This window comes from Rattus rattus, chromosome 1 (assembly GCF_011064425.1).
Source record: "Rattus rattus isolate New Zealand chromosome 1, Rrattus_CSIRO_v1, whole genome shotgun sequence".
Taxonomy (NCBI): Eukaryota; Metazoa; Chordata; class Mammalia; order Rodentia; family Muridae; genus Rattus; species Rattus rattus.
This window is the reverse complement of record NC_046154.1, coordinates 99,401,166-99,409,926: the sequence shown is the minus strand read 5'-3', so window position 1 is coordinate 99,409,926 and position 8,761 is coordinate 99,401,166.

Genomic DNA, 8,761 nt, shown 5'->3' with positions numbered 1-8,761 from the left:
AAGGAGTAAAAGCCATGAGCTCTCAGGAAAACAGTGGCGCCCTTCCCAACAACTGTCTCCTGGAGTAGAGAAAGTCTCTGGCTTCCAAGAACTATAATAAGCAATGAAGTTTAGTTGCTTCTTAGAGGCTCCCTGCTCCTGATTTCCACACCTGGAAAGCTCAGCTCAAGGAACCTCCTCTCCCCTTGCCCACGACTCACTGAGCTTTCCCAAGAACCATTTATTTCTTCCTTTTTTACAAGACAGAAGGCTAGCTTCCTTCTCCCCATCTCTAATCTCTTTATGCTCTTTGCTCTTTCTCCCAAATGGCCTGCTTAGCCTGGACGACAGGTCAATTAGTGAACCCTGGAGGCACTGAAGAAACATCCCACAGGTAGTTGGTGCCATCACAGTACTTGTGACATCACAGAAGATGCTAGGGCTCTCCTGGGTACAAGAGATTGTGCAGGGAAGGGTCTACTGATGACGTCACTGGGAACTGCCATGGCCTACCTGCTAACCAGCTTTCTTTACAGTGACCAGATTCTGGGGTGCCCTTTCCAGGAGCCTCTCCTGTGACACAGTGGAAACCTTTCCATATGTTCTCTGTCTAAAGCTAGAAAGGTCATACTGGATTGTCCTGCTTAATCAATTGCTGGATAGCTGAAATGGCAGATCTTCATCAGACCTTTTTCTCTTCCTCTCCTAGGGCAGAAATACTCTAGCAGAAGTTCAAGCAGGGCACAGACCAGGACGAGAGCTCCCTCAGACAGCACTGTACACCAGGAACACTGAGTGTGCAAAGCAAGTGAACCACCATTGCTTCTCATCCCTGTAACCATGCCAATCTTTTCTTCTTTTACTTATTTTCCTATTTGTGAATAGGCCTTGATTTTGCCTAGCCTCTGACCCATCCACAGTGCTTCTGGTCTGATCGCCTTTCCTTCTCTGACAGCACCGTTGAAAGAACTGTGAAGGGGCAAAGAATGCCCTGACAACTTGAACACAACATTCTTTGAACTAGGGTCAAAGACTCCTCTGAAAAAGATACCTTTTTGTAGATGTGAACTCATCAGTGAGGCAAATACCAACTGAGGTCTGGTAATGCAGCCGGAATCTCATCCACATGTCTGTTGGCTAACTACTCCATGGGGAAAGAAAATTAGTTTCAGATACATAAAGCGAGGTACGTGAATTGCTCAGAATTCTGACCCTCAACAACAAGTAACCCCAATAAAGGGCACAACAATATGGAAGATAGGTTGTTGGGAAAGCGTTACTCTACCAGAGGCTTTGGCAGCTGACTGAGTCCTCAGTTTTCAATATAAGGTGTTGAAGCTGTCATGGAATCCTGTGTTGATGCCACACTCTTATCCAAACAGAGCACACCCAAATGCATCCTATTCTTACTGAAGTTCAGTGTTGAAGGTATTCCTTGTCACACATATGTGATGCTAAAGTCAATGCTCTACACAGATGACAGAAGTCCCTCATTCCTCGTGTTGGTCATTTGTTTTTCCATTAGGAAAACAGCTGGGTATTCTTCAGTTTCACATCTGGACTAAATGACTGATTCTTAAAATGGATTTATAGAGGACATCTGGTCGTCTTTGACATTTTGTGACAGGATGATCCCTCTGCATTTGTGTCTAGAATAAGCATGCACAGGCATGTGTTGGCTGAATGAATCATGTCTTAGCTACCACATTACAGGATCAGTCTGATGTAGACTTTCTTTATCCATGTCAAGTTTGTATAAAATGCTGTGTATATTATGCCAGAAGTGGGTGATAAGTTATCTGGAACTGTCCCTCAGGGTCTCAAAGATATAGGAACTCCCATGTTATGATAAGCCTGTGGGCAATAGGAACTATAAATCATTTGTCTGGCAAACTAGTTATGATGCTCAATGGCTATGTGGAGTGTTGCTGGAAAATGTGAAATCAGTGCTAAAAAACATTTGTATGGAAGAAGCCATTGGAAAATTCTCCAGATGCTGTGTGGTGACCTTCATCCTGCGCAGAGGTCGGCTCTTGGTTTCATAGACTCTGATCACATCCAGCTGATTATAAATGAAAGCTATGTTGGAATCTTTTATGTAATTTTATTGTTTGTTACTTATTCACTTTATACCCTGCTCACTGCCCCTCCTCTTGGTTAGCCCCTCCCATAATCCTTTCCCTCTCCCCTTCTCCTTTGGGCAGTGAGAGAGCACTTTTATCCCCCCCTGCGCTGGCATTTCAAGTCTCATTGAGGCTTCATGTTTCTCCCACTGAGGCCAGACAAAGCAGCCCAGCTAGTACAACATGTCCCACTCACTAGCAACAGCTTTTGGGATAGCTCATGCTGCATTATTTTAGGACCCACATGAAGCTCAAGTTGCCCATCTGCTACATATGGGTAGGGAAGCCTAGGTACAGCCTGTATATGTTCTTTGGTTTGTGGTTCAGACTCTGAGAGATCCGAGAGTCCAGATGAGTTGACTCTGTTGGTCTTCCTGTGGAGTTCCTATCCCCTCTGGGGCTTGAAATCTTCCCCTATTCTTCCGTATAAGGCTCTAAGCTCTGTCTGCCATTTGGCTGTGGGTGTCTGAGTCAGCTGCTAGGTGCTGCCTAACAGAGAACATGCTCCCATCTACAAGCATAACACAGGGTCATTCGCAGTGTTAGGGATTCTTGCCTGCCCATGGGATGGGCCTCAAGTTTGGCTACTCATTGATTGGCCATTCCCTCAGTCCTTGCTTACTCCCCCGTGCCTGCATTACTTGTAGACAGGATACATTTCGGGTTGAACTTTTTGTAGGTGGGTTGGTGTCTCTATTGATACACTCAGGTTCCTGTGTAGCTACAGATGGTGACCACTTCAGGTTCTAATGTAGTAAGCCACATCTAAGGTTACCCTCATTGATTCTTGGGTGCCTCTCTTATCCCAGGTTTCTGTCCCTCACCTGGAGATGCCCCCCACCTTCTCACCCTCATCAGTTGCAGATCTCCGTTCATGGTCATGGTCCTCCAGTCTCCACTACACTTTTACTGCACTATGTCTATACTACCCACCTCTCTTAGCTTCAGTACACAGATCCTGAACCCCATTTCTCCACATTCCCCTCCCTCCCAATTCACTCCCCTGAGCAGCCTGCCATCCCAGGAGACCCATTCTCCTGCTGCCTCTTCTATCCATCAGACCCCACGCTTATACAGGTGAGCTTCCTTTCCACCCATCTCTCCCCTTGAACTCCTGGCTGAGACCTCTGGGCCAAACCAAGCTGCCCTGAGCAGCCCGCCATGCCAAGGGAATCTTATACCTCATGTGACATCAACTGGAAGAAGCAGCAAACATGACATTCTGCGGGCATTTTGGGGAAAAAAATTGTCTGAGGACCCCACAAATTGTTCACCATGATGTTCTAGTTTCAGTGGGAAGATTAATGGTGACTTCTATGGGTTATTAATATGGACCTGAGTAGGTATCACCAAATGGTTTATTTTGAGGTAGTTAGGTGTTAAAAAAGCATGGAATGGCAAGCGCTAACTTGAATGATGTGTGCTCAAACATGTATGCATGACTTACTAAGGACCTACCCAGACATCTATGCATATCTAATGAACTATTGACTTCATCTTCATAGTGGCATCTTGTGATTTACATACAGGATAGGGAAGTGTATAAGGCCAAAGGTAAATCCAGTGTCAGTGAGAGAATTCAGGATCTCAAGTCCTTCTCTCAATAATACCTTGTGAGCGTGAGGCTCACATTTTAAAAGTTCTACATAAATGCACCACCAAAAAACACTAACAATGGATCCACTAGAAATGCCTTTCAGACATGTCTTTAGCTCAAGTTTGACCGCCATGTGCCTGCAGTTAGCTCAGTTCTTTAAGGCTGGATTTCAAATAGGTCGTTGCTGCAAATACCGTCTAGGGACAGGAAGAGTTGGAGAATTCTTCAAGCTTCAGAACCTAGAAACTGGTGCTGCAGGTTCACCTTGAACACCCTTGAGTGGTTTGTGTGATCTGCTTTGACCTCTGCTGCTGGAGTGCTGAGTGGCTGAGCTACTAAATTCCAGTATGAATGCAGTGACTTATAAGGACGTGCATGTGAACTTTGCTCAGGAAGATCCTTCCCAGAAGAAGCTCTACAAAGATGTCATGCTAGAGACCTATAGGAACCTCTACGCTATAGGCTTTAATTAAGAAGACCAAAATATTGAAGAACACTGTTAAAGAACTAGAAGACAAAGACGACATGAAAGAAATCAGGGTACAGAGAAACCCTCTGAATATACTCACTGTGGTAAAGCCTTTGCTTTACATGCTCACAGTCATGCTCAAAGGCATGAAAGGATTCATCAGATAAGAAGTTCAAAAGTTATTATTGTTGAAGCCTTTGCACCTTACACAGAATCTCTAAATATAAGAAAAACCTAAAATGGACAGAAACCTTGAATGTAATCAACGCTAGCAAAAACTTTTTCAAAACACAGTACTCTTAAAATAAAAGAAAGAATTATAGGAGAGAAACCTACAAAGTAATGAAAGTGGTAAAAGCGTTTTCTGGCATTATTGTCTACAAAAACACAAAAGAATTCATACTGGAAAAAAAACCAAACATGTAATCAATGTGGTAAAAGCCATTCAGGACATGATAATCTCCCAATGAATGTGTAAAAAAGAAATTTACTGCAGAAATCATTCAAATATGTGAATGTGATAAAAGCCTATTCAAAAACTGCGTCTTCTCCAAATACACACACACAAAAGTCCATACTGGAGAGAGAAATCCTTGGAATTAAAATATTTAAGCGTGAGTAAATGCAGTGGCCCTGGTAGAAAGAAGTGAGTTTTTCATACAGAGGTAGAGAGTTCCCTCTTGCTGAATATACACCCTGAAGGATTATGCATGAACCAAATCAAGAACTGCTGGGCCTCAGGAGGAATCTGACAGGTAAATTGGTGCCTTTGTCCTGATGGGTCATTGTATTAGTCAGGGCTCTCTCCAGTCACAAGAACATGGGTAGTCTCTCTATAGTAAAAATTTGGTGATGACTTACAATCTAGTCTAACTCCCCAAAAATGATCAGCGGCAGCTGTGGATAAAATCAGGGATCTAACAGTGCCTCAGTCCCTAAGGAGACAGGAAAAAAAGGCCTTTTTCTTCAATGTCTTTATGTAGGTTTCCAGCTGAAGGTGTGTCCCAGATTCAAGGTGTGTACCACCATATTTCCTTTGGATCTGGGACTTCCTGTTCCAGCCACCTGTGAACTCCAGATCTTGTCTTAGTCTCCTGGGATTCATAGCCACTTTGCCTTAAGATCTTCATGCCAAAATTCAGGTCAGAAACTTGTATCTCTCAGCCTCAAGATCAGGATCAAAGGTGAGCCTTCCAATTCAGGATTGTAGTTCATTCCAGATATAGTCAAGTTGACAACCAGAAATGGCCACTACAGTCATCAAGAATAGTTTCATGGAGATCAGTCAAGAGAATCTGAAAGACCTTGAGCTAAAGTCTGTAACGTGTCATGCTTAGCCTTGGGAGGACTTGTCCATCAACCCCCTCCTACTCCACCCAGGGGCATGCTACATTTATCTGAAGAGTATTACCATCACTGAGCATATTTCTGTTATGTTTCCAAGGTGACCTAAGCTGGAGCTCTGTGCTTGCTAAATCTGATGCTTACCCTAATTATTGTGTTTTTCTTTGGTTTGAGGTTTGGTTTGTTTGTTTTTTTGTTTTTTGTTTATTTGCCTTGGTTTTTTTTTTTTTTTTCTGAGTGCTTGGGTTTTTGTTAGGTTTTGTTCTTGTTTTTTGTAATTTTTGCTATTTTCAAGTTTACAAAAGTATAAAAAGTTACAGATGGAATCCACTTAGTAGGAAAGTCACTCCCTGCCACCTGTGTGGCCCTGAATAACTAACGTCCTCCTCCAATCCCCTTTTGTTTACTATTGGAGTCAGGCCTAGGAAAAGGGTGACATCATTAGACTATGTCTTGCTGAATGATGTGGGTGTGGGGGCCCATCCTCGTTCATCTCTCCACTACTCTGTGGGATTAAAGTCTGAACAAGTTCAATCTTCACTCTCAGGGTATAACCAGCAGTTGCAGTCTCTGCCTAGAACTGAGGGCTGGTTAACCTGCAATAATTGATTAAACTCTAGTTAGAAAGCCTTTTTGAATTTTTTTATGGAGGAGACTAAACAAAAGTTTATGAGGCAGGGTGGGATTGGTAGGATGATGAAGAAAAAGAAAGGAGAAGGGGGAACAGGGTCTCTCTAATTCCATACTGGTTACTGATAAAACCACTTGCCAGGCATCAAGCTGTTCTCCATATTTTCGAGGCCTATTTGGAGTTGTGGGATCTCTCTCTCTCTCTCTCTCTCTCTCTCTCTCTCTCTCTGTCTCTGATTAAAAAACCTAATCCTTGCGATTTTTTAGCACTGGAAGCTTTCGTGAGTTTATTTGGCCCTGGATTTGAGATGATCTATCCACCATTGGAATACTTAATAAGGAGAAAAACTGATGGCAAATATAGCTAAAGTGAGTCAGTCTTGCCTTCAGTAGCCACACCGGCAGTTACAACCAGGATTGCAAGCAAAGGCAGGATATGAAATGTTCATTTTTATGCCTTTTTTCTATAAACACTGTGTTGGGACCTGGCAAGGTTCTTTACCAGATACCACACCTAGCTTTACAAAAAGGGACAGAATACGAGAGCACATGTCCCAGACCACTCAGTGGGTACTCGGTGATAGACTTGAGTGATGCACAGGTTAGAGGCATGGTTAACACTTTGGCAGAGCGTCTGGGTGGTAGTGTTAAGGGTTATGATATTATTGCAGTCTACAGGATCTAGTGTGCCCACAAAGTATGCCCCTGAGGAGTTAAAGCAGTCTGCAATACCAAAGCAAGGGATGTGGAAAAAGACATGCTGGTTAAATGTTTGACAAAAAAGGCTAATGAGCAGAAATTGAAAAGAAACTGATAAGCCAACAGACAAGGTATTGCATGGTGGATGTGAGTTGGTCCATCATTCTCCAAAGCAGTAAGGCAGAGCATTGTTCATTAACCGGTATGGTTGAGGTCCGAAACAAGAGTGCAGTGTTGAAGACAGGTGGGATCAAATTGTCAAAATGATTTTGGTGATTTTAAGGACCTCTGAGGAGAAATATTGGACTTCCTTTTCTGTGTCCATACCCAAGGGTGGAGAGAATTGCATATTGATAGATGGCTACAATGGGTATCAGTGATGAATGGATATAAAATGACCAGTGACTCCTCCCACCTGGGGGTGCCACTGATCCTCGACTGATATGAAAATTTCACTTAGTTCCTTTTTGCTGGGGAAGCCTGGACAAGAGGATTCCTCCACTATTTTCACCCAGCTAATGAACCTCCTGAATATTGGCTAAACCCACAGCTTACTCTCCTCTCCACCCCTCAGTTTCCTTTTATCCTCTTCAACCAACAGATTGCTGGAAACGGGCTTTCCCTGGGACCCTACACACAGCATCGGCCACTACTCTTCCCTACTAACTCAATGCTTAAAAAGGACCACCTTTCCTCCATGTACCTATCCTAACCAAAACTATTGCTCTCCCTTTAAAGTGTTTGGAGGATGGCTTGGACAGAGTACATACAGAGTTCCTTAAGCAGACTCAGATAGAGAAGGAATGGGGTCCTATACAGTAGTTACCTCCACCTTTTAAAAGCAATTCAATATTGCCCAATCTTATAATCTCACTCTGCATGATATCCATATAATCCTTATTGACAATCTTCTTCCTGAGGAGCACAGGCGAGTCTGGGGATCAGCTAAGGCATATACAGATGAAATCCACCAAACTGACACTGCCCACCCTACTGGGACCAAGGCAGTCCTCAGCCAGGACCCTGAATGGAATTAAACAACCCAGGGTATATAAACCTAGCTATGGATCAATTTATGACTTGTTCTTCCTGCCATGAGTTTGTAAAAGCCTCCCAAAGCAAGTAAATTATGAAAAATGTAAGAGAGGGTCATCAGGACAAAACAAAACTGATCTTAATTCCCAGAGCACCTTTCCAAGATTTTTGACAACATTCCATCTGGGTCCTGGGACTCAGATGAAAACAACCCTTCTGACATATTTCTTTTCATGGTGATGGAGGCACCTACAGCCAAACTTTAATGATAAGTAGGGTACAGTGACCCAGTGAGCCCTAGGAGCTGCAATGTTGCAGCTTGAACTCCTGGTGGGACAAGGACAGGTGAAAGAAGGCGGGAAGGGGTTGCAATGGCCCTGGGAGGACTAAAAAGGCTGACAGGATATAGCTCTAAGACTGGTAAAGAATCTGCGATCAGACAAAAGAGGGTCAGGTAGGGGATACAATGGCCCTGTGGAGGTCCTGAGGAACTGCAAGGTTGCAGCTCAATGGTGATGTTGATGTTAGGGAAATGGGTATGGGGCCAATGGAATTAGGTGAAGAAAAGAGCCAGCCATAAATTTAAAGGACTTGAAGGGGACTTCCACCTCTAAGAATACCAGAACATCAACAGTTACCAGACCCTGGGAAGCATTACACCAACTGGAAGGGGAAGCTTACCTAGTGGTGCTTGTGGACGTGGGGTTAAGTTACAAGTGAAGTGGAAGGTGGGCTGCAGGCCAAATAGAGATGAATGCAAGTCCTCATACGGATCAATCTTTCCAGGAGGAGGGCGCAAAAGTGCCAAAGACAGTCTATGCCAGCAATCATGATAGCAAAATGTTGGTTTTCTGGGATGGGAATGTGTCCTGAGACTTGGAAGCC